A 12,316-nucleotide genomic window follows, 5' to 3' on the forward strand; every position below is an offset into this window, starting at 1 on the left:
ATATATATACATACATGATGGCGCGTGGCTCAGTGGTTAGAGTGTCAAGCTTACTATCGTGACGTTGTGAGTTCGATTCCGGACCGGGCTGCGTGTTGTGTTCTTGAGCAAGACACTTTATTTCACTTTGTTCCAATTCACTCAGCTGTAGAAATGAGTTGTGACGTCACTGGTACCAATCTATATCGGCCTTTGCCTTTCCCTTGGATAGCATTGGTGGCGTGGAGAGGGGAGGCTGGCATACATGGGAAACTGCTGGTCTTCCATAAAAACAACCCTAGGTTGTGCGTTCGCCGGTGAGGCGTCTTTCCGCTCAGACTTGTATCCCAGAGGGGAACCTCTTAGATGCATCCATGGTCATTCGTGACCGACGAAGTCGAGTTTAATACACCCCCCCCCACACACACACACATACATACATACATACACACATTTCTGTATTCGTTTTGCAAGATTCCTGGTGTGAAATCGTGTGTTGACACTTTGCTATATTTCAGGATTCTTTTATTCTTTTATTTTTTTACTTGTTTCAGTCGTTTGAGTGCGGCCATGCTGGAGCACCACCCTAAGGGGTTGTAGTCGAATAAATCGATCCCAGGACTTATTCTTTGAAAGCCTAGTATTTATTCTATCAGTCTCTTTTGTTGAACCGCTAATTTACAGGGACGTAAACACACCAACATCGATTGTCAAACGATGGTGGTGGGAATAAACAGACACAAACATACAAGTATATACGACGAGCTTCTTTCAGTTTCCATCCACCAAATCCACTCACAAGGCTTTGCTAGGCCCGAAGCTATAGTAGAAGACACTTGCCGAATGTGCAACGCAGTGGGTCTGAACCCAGAATCATGTGGTTGGGAAGCAATCTTCTTATCACACAACCACGCATGCACCTATATTCTGTTACATCATAGAAAGACAAAATGCACTAAACAGAACAGGAGGATATACATAGAATAGAAGAGTTACTGCAGAGGTCACAAATGTGTGACGAAAGATTTCCCGACAATGGTCATAAGATAAAATAAGAACAATAATAGACGAGTGAAGAACGAATGTATAGTGCGTGAGCTTATTTGGCAAGAAAAGAAAAAAATGACCATTCCGAAATATAGCAAACTCATTGATGTTCAAGAACTATGATAATTTGCCTAATTTTTTCATATGCTTTATAAAGAGTATAATTTCATTTGTACCGCTCAGATAGCAGTTCAGATAACTCTTAAAGACAGTTCTTAAATTGCTCAAAAGCAAATGATTTTAATAGCATCTTCAGGCCCCAGTACTTTATTCTTCCAGCTCTAGACCTTGAAGTATAACAGCTCATTCTTCGAACACGCTCTGAAATAGCTGCACTACGAACACTAAACGCACTCAAATGAAGCAAAATAAGTCACCCTGAAAGGAAAACAGTTTTGAGCAGTTGACAGTAATGAATCTGTGCACATGCAATTAATTCATTTCGATTCTCTAAAGGTATTTAACATAAAGCATGTAATTTATCACAAAATGTGTAAAGATGATTCAAAACTGTAATTTTATTTACAAAATCGTCGACACAAAACTCGAGCTAGTTTTGGAACAGTGTCAAACACTTTTATTAGTAAAATCATCACGAAATAGTTTTACAAAGTTTGAATTTTGTTCTACCATAACTGTCGCTATATCAATTACAATTAATATCACATTTTATTTTAGTTACTGCATGGAAAGAAAAACGACTACTTTGCCAACTTAGAAACCCATTATAGATAGAATTTGCATTTGCGCCAAGTTTTAAATGTCTTAAATCATAAAGCATGACACAAATTGGCAAGTCTCATCACCTGCTACTCTCATTCAGATTACAAGAACAGTTTTACCATTAATAATAGAAGATTCATCAACCACAATAGATATGTTAGATTCTTTATTCTTTGGAAATTATATTTCTCATCACTTTTCTCTCGTATTTGGTTTCTAACGTAGTTTGTAATATCTGTACATGCTCTACGAGGTGGAAGAACGTACGTACGCTTAGCATCTTTTGCCTTATGTAGAAATGTAAACCATAGGCTTTATTTGTCTGTTTTAACAGCTTCACAACCTATAATTACAGAAACCTACAAAACACCGTACTAATAATTCGACCGTAAAGTGAGACTACAATGAAAATTACTTTACTGTGGCGGAAAGGCATTAGTCAATTGGGTAACTGCCATACTAGAACGACAATAAGAAAAGTACAATATTTACAATAGAAATATATGTACGTAGGACGGCGAGCTGGCAGACTCGTTAGCACGGCGGACAATGTGCTTAACGGTATTTCGTCCATCTTTACGTTTGGAGTTCAAATTCTGCCGCCGTCGAATTTGCCCTTCATCCTTTCGAAGTCGATAAAATAAGTACCAGTTCAGCACAGGGGTCGATTTAATCCACTTATTTCCTTCCCCAAAATTGCTGGTCTAGTGCCAAAAATTGAAATCAGAGTATATATATATATATATATATATATATACACACACACACACACACATATACATGGGTACATGTGTGTGTGTGTGTGTGTTTAATCCATAACCGTGAATCCGACAACATTTATTTTGTTGGATTCACGGTGGCAACTTAAATATTTCTTGCATTGAGATATTTTTAATTCTAAGTCTGCGTGCGTGCGTGCGTGGATATATATGTATATATATATGTATACACACACACACACGAGTTAAGGAATGAAATTGGTAAGATCCGGGCTACATATGTTTCATAGCAAGTGGGACCTCGGAAGTGGTAAATATCCAAACGCGGTGTATACCGCAGGCTACTCATCAAGCCAATCTTGATTAAATGAAAGTTTACCTTGTCGCAAGGAGGTACATGTTAACACACGAAAGATTCGACAGAATGTGTAGAAAGCAGGGTAAGAGTGAAGAATATAAATGTGGAGAGAAATTTTTAAAACGTCGGCTTTAGGTTCTCCTTCTGTAACATCCATAAAACTGCTAATTTCTTGGACGTAATTCTGGACTTGCAAAACGTAAGTTTTTCCTCCAACCACCACCACCACCCTCCCGTTCTAAAGCTCTATCGTGGAGAGCGTTTCCAACCGGATTTCCTCATTATCTGCTAAGGAAATATTCGATTAATATGCAGTATACTATAATTGTGACCGACAACGTGCCGGTTATAAAAATTCAATAGAATATATCCCTATGTGGAATATTCCTCCCTCCACTATATCCAGAACTGAAACCAATTCCGCCCCCACCACAAATAATGAATGCAAAATCCCCCTATCCCACCACTCCAATACCCGTCCAAATTTCAGCTCCATACATATAAATCTAGAACACCAAATAACACCCTTACCAACACTCACCCTCAAACCTCCTACTATAATTCCACTACTAATACCCGATTCTTAAAATTACCTCAACACCTAACTATGTCTTATGTAGAAATAAAGGACGATATAGACCATGGCTTCGGTTCCCAGTTCGGCTGCGCATTGTGACCTGCGATGTATAACAACATCCAATAGTCTGGTCGATACCAAGATATACATATTAATAATGATTTCAAATTTTGGAACAAGACCAGCAATTTCGCAGTAAGTAGGTAAATCGATTTCATCGACTCCAGTACTCAACTCCTATTTTATCGACTCTGAAAGGATGAAAGGTCAAACCGACTTCGGCGGAATTTGAACTCACACCGTAAAGACAAGCGAAATGCCGTTAAGCGTTTAGTACGGCGTGCTAATGATCCTACCAGCTCGCCGCCTTAGATATACATATATATATTAATAATGATTTCAATTTTTAGTAAAAGGCCAACATTTCCGGAGGAAGAGTTAAATTGATTACATAGACCCATTGCTCAAATAGAACTTATTTTATCCCCCCCCCCCCCCAAAGGATGAAAGGTCAATTCGACCTCGGCAAAATTTAAACTCAGAACGTAAAGATGGACGAAACGTATATATATCAATAATGATAGAAGGAAATTTTGGTCAGAAGTAATGGAGGTATTTTTATTTATTATTTATTTCTATACAAATATAAAATGCCCGAAAACTTACCTATGAAAATGAGTGGGAACACTTTTAAATAATTTCATCTTGGTCTTTGTGCTGTTGTTTAACGCTGGAAAGTATACCTTTATCTCTGCGTAAGAGCGTAAGATGGGGTTAATCATATTCTTTTATAGTCGGCTGAGATGTAAAATGCTATTGACAGTTCATCAAGACCGTGATAACAACAAAAGCAAGTTAAGGAGATTTAAACAGTATTCCATCTCATCTTCCTTGAGAAACTCATAGAATTTGTATATCTTCATGTAAATGAAGAAAAGATGGTTTTTTATCATTAATATTATACTATCCTGTACACTATCCAAAATATGTAATTGTGTGCGTGTATATATACATATATACATATATGTATATGTATGTATGCATGCTTATACATATATATATATGTATGCATACATAAATATGTGTGTGTATGCATATATGTGTATATATATACGTTTGCATGTGTGCATGTACACACACATACACACACACACACACACACATATATATATATATATATATACTTCATGAACGAAGTAATACTGACAGCACTAGAGGTATTTCGATATGTAGATGTTTCTTTTAAAAGCGCAAAGTTAATGCATTAGAAAACATCGTGATGTATATTGGTAATGACACTAAAAAGTAAGCATGGCAAAAACAAACGAAGCACTTCGCTTACTGGGGCCAACAATAGATATTATAAGAAAAGAACAAACGTAGAAGGAGAAAGTATTCAAATAAGAACGTCGAAGGGAAACAAACCATCTTTGGAGTTATCAACTTTGAAAGAATTATCAACAGGAAAGACCAGACCAAATATGATACAGAGCATAGAAAGTTTATATAGTTATGGTCTGTAACTTATGCTAGATTGCTGATGAAGAAACGAAGTTTGTTGGGCAAGATTCTTATATAAATTATAAATGATAGCTAGAAATAACGAAGAAGTCATAAATGAAATATTTACCAATGGAATAATAAATTGTTTTTGAACGAAAAATATTGAATTCTGACCCGTCTCAATGATTATAAAAAGGAATTAATCAAGCACAGATAAAAAAAATAGCAAAAGTTTTCAGCTAAGTTAGTAAATACAAGAAATATGAAAAACAAATTAAGATATGTGTATGTCACAACAGAGAAGTTGCGTTTATAGAAAGAAAATCATGAAAATGTGTGAATTCCTATTTAGCGTTAGGTGGAATGTAAAAGAAGTTTATCTCTTGCCTTCTACTTATTTTGTGTGTGTGTGTGTGTGTGTGTGTGTGTGTGTGTGTGTGTGTGTGTGTGTGTGTGTGTGTGTGTGTGTGTGTGTGTGTGTGTGCATGCGTGTGTGTGTGCGAGAGAGAGAGAGAGAGAGAGGATATATAACCTCTTGAAGGGATGATTACATCCAAGATTACACTGGTTTTATACTATATATTATTGGGCAAGAATTTCTCTAAAATAGATAGGTGTATATATTAAGCATATAATCTATATTCAATTAACAGAAGAAAATGTTTAACATATAAATCTTTAATATATATTATTTACATTATTTACATTATTTACATTTGACGGATATTTGTCCTCATCTTGTTTGTTGTTAACACAACATTTCGGCTGATATACCCACCGGCCTTCATCAGGTGTCTTGGGGAAATGAGAACCTGGGTTCTCATTTCCCCAAGACACCTGATGAATGCTGGAAGATATATCAGCCGAGACCTTGTGTTAACAACAAACAAGGTGAGGGCAAATATTCGTCAAATGTAAATAATGTAGATAATGTCAATAATGTACATAATTCCTCATCTCTTAAATATAGAACTGTAATTCTCTATTGTTTGTTATTTCCCTGATGACATTTTGCTCATAACTTATAAATGCAGATTTATTACATAAACTTGTAATTTATTAATTGAGTATAAATTGAAACAATTATAGGAATGATTATGAATATGTTAAAAAATTAATTATTAACCATTAACTCCGGCCGTAGTGATATTCGAAGAAGCTAATACAGACCTATTCAACGAAGGGGAATTCCAAGCTTGTAGTATGAAACGTTTTGGATGAAGGCATTGACTAAATACTTCTTTCCTGGAGTTTAAGGTCTCTGCCAACCAAAGATATCATCGTTCGCACCCATTTATATAAGTTCTCGGCTGCTCAACGAGCTTCCATCTAATCATGTATGAGGTTCCTTCAGCTTTTAAGTGCCACATGAAGCTTGCCAGAGATGTGATATTGTGCTTTTCTGATATCCTAAAAGAGGACCTGTGGTTGATGCAACGTTGTTTAAACGGGGGCCCAGTTGACCCGACATATTTTCCTGCCTGTGTATTGGATGTGCTACCACCGCTAATGTTTCTTTCGTTAACTCTGGATCTGATGTTCCTGTTATTAATGGAGTCACTGTCATTGCTGATATTCTTGGACATGATTCTGGTGGTTTTGTTGCTGTTGACGTAGCAGCCATTTCCGGCCGCAATATTGGTGTTTGTGCTGCTATCGTTACTGTTAGTATTGTTGTCTCTGCTGCTTGATGCGTGGCACATCCAATAAGCATCTAATACTGTTTAAGCAACGTCTGAACAATTAGTTATCATCATTCAGTAATAAAAGCGTTACAGTATAGTTAGTTTCAATGAATATGCAATTCGTTATACTATCGTATATAATAACATCTGTAGTGCCCTGAAGAGGTAGGTTTTGTGCCTTCAAACTTATATAGAATTAGATATTTGTTGACGTGAATTTGAGATCCTTCCACTATCTAATATTATTGTGTTTATCACTCCTGTAATAAATTTAGTTTCATTTACCTTCTCTTAAAGTATAATCTCGCTTTCTTATAGCTGCTCATCCAGTTGTAACCCTATCGAGTCCCATATGGTGGCTGTGTATCTATTAAACACAATTGTTATAAAGCCGTTTTCCTTCTTTACACTGGCTATCTTCCTAACACTATAACCCAGAGATGAATACATACTTTTAATTTAGTGTGTTTAATGCAGATATTTTTCACTAACGACAGAGCATTTTCTAGAAGTATCCAGCTTTTAATTGTTGCTATTACTAGCCACTCTTTACGTCAACCATTGGTTAAGGAACCAGTTAAATAGTTTATACTATTAATTGACGTGTACAGCTACACCATAGTAAATATCACCTTTCTCATATATTTCCCATTTCATCGAATTGGCATTTAGTCATGCTCATTATTTTCATTTCAGATTCATCTTCTCCATTACACAAATATATTTTTAATAGTTAGATATGTCCTACGTTGCCTACATGCTTTGTCACTTTTCTATCCCAGATCGATTTCTGTCTGTAGTCATGTCAACATCCTCAGTATCTTTCCTCCTCAAATAGTTCATTAACCCACATATAGATTTTTCTCCAATAATGAATAATTCTTCTCCAGTTTTCAAACAGCAACCTTCCTTTTTGATCAACTGAAAATGAAAGATTATAGACAAAAGTAATCAAACGAAATAAAAAATATTAAAAATAAAAGTAAAGTCAGTGCATTAAGTCATGTGGAAAATGAAAAATCATCCATGTTTTAGACATACGTCTTTTTCAAGATAGAGGACATGAATATGCAGAATGGTAGGGAAAAAAATAAATGTCAGCCTAATATTTCAAATATTCGTAGTAGTAATGGATGAAGGAAATAGATAGGTTGGAATATGATTTACGAGTATAGGAGTTGTGAGTGTAGGAGATAAACAGTGGATAAAATTTTGGATTTTGTCCCTGTGCATGCAAAAAGTAAGAGAATGAGAAGAAAGCAAAACAGATAGTTGTCGCTCGATATGTGTGAGCATACGAGAAAGGATTACTGAAAGACTTAAATGGCTTATGTGAACGCTTGTATGTGAATTAGAAGGGCATGAAATGAGAAAGGAAGGAATTGGATGAGTAAATTATTCAGTTAATTTCTGACAGAAAACTCGCTGAAGAAAAATTCGGTTGTCATTGATGAAGGTGACTCTAGTGCTTGGGTAAGACAAAAACAGAAAGGTAATGGTGGAAAAGGTTCTGAGATGTGAGCGCGCGTGTGTATGTGTGTGTGTATATGGAGTGTACCATTACTTTTTTCCTTATGATCTTTATATCATAGCGTGACCTATGTTTTAATGAATACGCATTCACCAATAACATGGATTTGTACATCAATAAATGCTATTTCTTTACATGTGTTCAAGAATGTATGGCTGTATTAGTGCATATGTAGGAGGGTGTGGTTTTTTTAATACATTCTTTACTACATACACACTTATAATATATAATGCTGTGTTAAGGTAGTGAGATGGCAGAATAGTAACCACATTACGCTCTGAGCTCAAATGCCGCCGCGGTCGACTTTGCCTTTCATCATTTAGAGATTAATGAAATACGTACCAGCTGCGCAGTGGGGTCGTTGTAAACAATTTACTTCCTCCTCCGAAATTATTGATCTTGAGCTGACAGAATCGTTAGCAAAACCGGGCGAAAAAGTTAGCGACATTTCATCTGTCTTTACGTTGTGAGTTCAAATTCTGCCAAGATTGATTTTGCTTTTCATCCTTTCGGAGTCTATAAAATAGGTATAAGTTGCGCATTGGTTCGATGCAATCGACTTTCCCCTACCCCGAAATTAGTGACTGTGCGCCAAAATTTGAACCCAATATATAATGCTGTGTCTCGGTATAATAATATATAGGCCATTGGCTAATTACAACCTGTGAAAAGGGCAACATGTCAAATGACCACCGAGTTATTTATTATTATCAAAATAAGATAGACAAAACAACCAAAATATTTACAAATGAATATTTTAATATATATGAACCGCGTCAAAAATGATTTCGTCTTTACTCCATCAAATCATCGTAATCTATTGGAAGTAATTCATACCTTGTCACTTATCTTGTATTTTACCGATATATGTATATATTGAAAGAGAGAAAATGGAGAAAAACGGCTGTATGAATAATTTATTTGTATGATATTAGTATGTTGAATTTTTTTTTAAATACCAATACAAATAAATTATAAGTCGTAAAGCTCAAAAAGAAAATGGGAGATACGAAAAAAATCTACATAAATGTTTCAGTTCTAACCCCTAGTTGATATCCAATTCTAATCATTTGGTTATATACTAAGAATGGTACCTTTTTTAACTATATGGGACAGAACTTCTTCAGGGTTATGAGCTTATTGAACTAAGGTTAACATTTTTCACGGAAGGATACATACAGAACAGTAATAAGTTTAAGAAGTTAGATCCCCTGTATAACGTAAGTACATCTCGGTGGTGAGTTATAGATGTTAGAGAAGAGGCCATATTGTACAAAATAAAGTAAATAAAAATAAGCAACAAAAGAATTAAAATAACCTATAATAATAAGGATAAAGAAAAAAGATAGGAAGGATGAAAAATTAAATCAATAATGAATAGAAATTAAAGAACAATATGCATATATGTAGAATATATATAGTATAAAATTTTAATAAAAGTAGAATATATATATTGTTTAAAATTCAAATAAAAAGAAAATATATATTGTATAAAATTTAAATTAAGAATTCAAATAAAAAATTTAAATAAAATGAAAGATGATAATACTTAAATATGCAAGGGGGAATTTTATATAATGAAATAAATGCGATAGCATTGGCTGTCGTGAGTTTCTTGATGCTAGCTGACCGGTGTGTGTTGATGTCGCTTCTGTTCATTGTTTTTGTGTTGGGGAAGCGCTCTGGGCGCTAACAGTTGCCCGTTGTCTCCAGCTGCTCACCTCTAGGTCGTCTCTAAAATGCGCTGAATATATAGTGGATGGCCTTGGTCAGAAAAAGTACGCCAATGATGAAATTGTTGTCAGATCCGGTTGACTTTGGTAATATTTTAGCGAATCTCGATCATAATCTTGAGTTGATTTCTTGCATCGGATATAGCAATGCATATTCACAGTAGTTGACAAGAAGCACTTTATTCACTCTTCCTAAGCAGACGGTGTAAAACATATTGAAAGAGAAAATTTACCAGACAATTCTGAAATTCTTCTAAAAAAAATTCTTTGATAAAACAAAAATATAGAATCAAAAAAAGAAAAATAGAGTTAAATAAATAAATAGATAGATAAATAGATTTGCATTAAATGACTCTAAATATCTTTTTATACTATAGTCACGCACCTGTCTCGTCTTTTTTAAAGAGTCCGGATGTAGGTATTTCATTCAACTTCTTTAATTTTTTTTTTTTTTTTCGTTTTTTTCTCCCAATATATATTTATTTCATTTTCATGTTATGAAAAGCGCACGTAGTCGGGTTACATTTTCTTTCTCTCTTTCTTTCTTTCTTTTTTTCTTTCTTTGTTTTCTTGTGCTTCTCAGAAAAACTATCTTTGAACCAATGACTAATAACCATCTAAGATATTATAGAATTATCTTCAAAGGAAAGAATATAAATTGTGTCGTTCTTGTCCCTCATAGACAACTAATTAGAAGACAATGTTTTTAGTTTATTCACAACTTTCTTCTCTTTCTTTCTCTCTCTCTCTCTCTCTCTCTCTCTCTCTCTCTCACACACACACACACACACACAGCCACGCACACAGACTCACAATCACATTCTCGTTCTACTTCTTTTGTTCTCCTCTATTTTCCTGCTTTAAAACTCCGTGTATTTAATTAGTTCAGATCCTGAATTACAAGTTGTGAGTTATATCATTGTAAGCTATAATATAAAATATGTTGTTATTTGCAATTTACTTACAGTGCTATGGTACGTTCGGGCCACTGATGTCGAGAACTTTATCAAGATTTGGCAAGTCGTATACTAGAATGTCTGGGACCATAAGAAAATAAAAATCTAACAAATTGAAATTACTCGATGGAATTTTCGCTATAACTCAGAGCCGTTTTAGAAGCTGAAATGATAAGAGAGACGGGGTGGAGACTGGATAGAGGGAAGGGTGGAGAGAGAGAGGAAGAGATAGAAAGAGAGGGAGGGATAGAGGTGAGGAGAGAACTAGAGAAAAATAGAGTGTATTAAGGTGAGAGAGAGAAAGTGAGAGAAAATGCCTCCAGGTGAGAAAGAGAGAGAGAGAAAGCAAAAGAGTAGCCAAGTCTTGGATGACTTAATGCATTACACCTCATTATATCAAACTCAAGATTAACTATTCATATCAATCGCTGTTTGATTTACAAATACTGATTATCATAAAATCTTTCCTGAAGCAGAGCAATTATTTCTTGCTTTTCGCTATATTTCAGAAAATTCAGTACAGTTATTTTCACATGTTTAACTTTTCGAGAAGTCAGATTTTTTAACATGAAATGCAAAAAGTGAACTGTATAACTTTTTTTTAGTTTTATTTGTAGAAATTAGCTGAATGTACTAAAGACGGTGTTTAGGATATTTTCTCTTTGGCCGGCACATTTTGGCACATTTTGGCATATTTTTCTATGCAAAAGATTTTTAACCCAATATATTACGTGCTGGATTTCAGAAATCTGTGATTTTTTTTATTAAAAAATATCAATTTTTATAGTAAACAAAGGCATATCGTTACTACGAAATACAAACACCTGGATAGTTTGAAGTTTATTGTTCTTAGACTAGGTGCAATAGTAGTGGGTATGAGTTTCTTGACGTTAACTGATCATTCTGTGTTGCTATCGCCGCCGTCCACTTCTTTTGTGTTGGGGCAACGCTCTGGTCAACTCTCTGCTGACCGTTGTCTGCTGACGGCTGTCCGCTGTCTCCAGCTGCTCACCTCTAGGTAGTCTCTAAAATGCGCTGAATATATAGTGATAGTCTTGGTCAGGAAAAGTACGCCAAAGATAAAATTGTTGTTTAGATCAGGTTGGATTTTAGCGAATCGCGATCATAGTCTTGAGTTGTTTTCTTGCATCGGATATTGCAATGCATGTTTAACTTTACAACAAATCAGATTTTTAAGATGAAATAAAAAAGATAAAAAATGCGTTGTATAATCTTTATATTTTTGTTTAAAGAAATTAGATGATTGTGCTAAAGACTTAGGTTACATTCAATCAGCAAATAAATTCTTATCAACCTTCGGCCCATTTTTCCATCCGAAAGATTTTTAACTCAATATATTACATACTGTTTTTTTTTTTATCGATAAATTCACTTTGGGAATCCCCTTAAAGCTATATATACATACACTGCCACACTCACGCACACACTTGCACACACACACGCACACACACACACACGTGCAGTCACACACACACACACACACA

Source organism: Octopus bimaculoides, chromosome 7 (assembly GCF_001194135.2).
Source record: "Octopus bimaculoides isolate UCB-OBI-ISO-001 chromosome 7, ASM119413v2, whole genome shotgun sequence".
NCBI classification, from domain to species: Eukaryota; Metazoa; Mollusca; class Cephalopoda; order Octopoda; family Octopodidae; genus Octopus; species Octopus bimaculoides.